This window comes from Solanum lycopersicum, chromosome 11, assembly GCF_036512215.1.
Source record: "Solanum lycopersicum chromosome 11, SLM_r2.1".
Taxonomy (NCBI): Eukaryota; Viridiplantae; Streptophyta; class Magnoliopsida; order Solanales; family Solanaceae; genus Solanum; species Solanum lycopersicum.
The window spans coordinates 12,718,729-12,720,443 of NC_090810.1; the positions used below are offsets into that span (position 1 = coordinate 12,718,729).

Below are 1,715 nucleotides of genomic sequence, written 5' to 3' on the forward strand. Positions count from 1 at the left end.
CGGCAAATCAGGCACATAATTCAATTATATACATGACAATAAGTAATAAGAGTATCATATTTATTAGACTTTGTTTATTAATAATATAGTGATTTTCATCAAACAACTTATATGAATTAGAGTAAATAATAAGAGTCTCATTTTATAAGATTGCTTAGTGATATTCATTAAATAACTTATTTGAACAATAGTAAATACATTTTCTATGGTAATTATTAATGACTGTTTTGCAGCGCGTATGATTAAAGCTTAGACGATTAGTATATAGATCACGAGTTCGAATCTAGGTTTAGGTCCCTATTTTACGTTTTTTTTTTAACAATTACATCTTTGAGTCAATTAGGATTTAAATATTTTTAATTTTATATTTTTTGAAAAATAAGATTGTAAAAGTTTATATTTGGATTGTTTTCACAAAATTTGAAGTCTAAATTTCTATAACTCGAATCATTATGATAATAACAATAATAAAACTAATAAATCCAATTGGGATAATAGTAATTTACAAATGGCCTAGTAAAAGTACAGAACTTGGTAACTTCTTCATCGCTACTACAACCATAACATAGGTATGCTTCATCAGATTCATCACTATCATATCCAGTTGGGGGAATATTAACTAGATATAATTGTGTAGTGCAACAACGTGGGAGTTCTATAACAAATACACGATTAGATACAAATTGTACCTAATATTTGTCGAAGACTTTGTTGACATTCCCTTGTTAATATCCTTTGTTGTTGCATTCCTTTCATATGGCCAATCGTTTCTATCCCATGTTCTCTGGTTTCACCCCTTAAAAATATCGAAATTAAGGCAAACACATATGTTGCAGCTTTGTGGCCTCCCTCAGATTCTCTTTCCAACATTTCAAGTGTTTCATCTGTACTTCCATTTTTGAAATAGTTCTTCTGAACATATGAACACAGAACAATAAATTAGAATGGATTAATGCGTGGATAAATTCTGTAACCAGCCAAATATATAAAAAAGAAATATATATGTATTACCACACATGTTCTATACAAGGCTTCATTATTTTCATATTCTATGCACCAGTTCATGAACGACTAAAAATATCTATAATTTTCATGGATTGGGAGCTGCAATGGGCTAATTGGAACGTCTAACATCGACAGATTCATATGAAACCCCCCGTTGATGACCTGTTTCGTTAAAAATGTTTGCAACCGGAAAATTGATGGGTTAGTAAACACAAAGTAAACAATAGAAAATAGAATAACTTCTCTGCTTTACCTTAGTTTAAAATTTATCATATCTTTGCATGATATCGAAGCCACCCTTTCTACGATCTGTTTTAATATTCCGGTATCTAGGTATTTGAAGAAGATCATATCCTCTTCATACTTTTCATTGTATGTAAAATTATTAGAATGCGAAGTGTGTACTTTTTGGGGATCTTCAGCTTCTTAAAATGTAAGAATTCAAAGTGCAAAGTGTGTAAAAGACGAGTTTGAAATTTCATCTACTTCTGACACCTTGCCTTAATTGAGTATCTACGTGGGAAATATTGTTTCATTTTCAATAAATCAATTAAGACTATCGTAATTTCCTTGAATAGTCACCCATGTTTGGAATATTACCTAGAAAAATCACTTATGTTTGTTTTAGATCCACAATATCACCCAACTTCACCTCTTTTCCTCAAAATATACTTCACACAAAAAAAATATTATCTCTCTCCTAATAGGCA

General features: G+C 30.1%; 1 long non-coding RNA gene across 1 annotated transcript; it reads right to left on the minus strand.

Annotated features, from left to right (window-relative positions):
- Positions 1-465: 465 nt before the first annotated feature.
- On the minus strand, positions 466-1,504 carry LOC104644515 (uncharacterized). Its single transcript, XR_002026099.3, has 3 exons — positions 1,259-1,504; positions 1,012-1,167; positions 466-912 (listed from the first exon to the last, which is right to left on the minus strand). It is a non-coding gene; the product is annotated as an uncharacterized lncRNA (long non-coding RNA).
- Between the last annotated feature and the right edge of the window lie 211 nt (positions 1,505-1,715).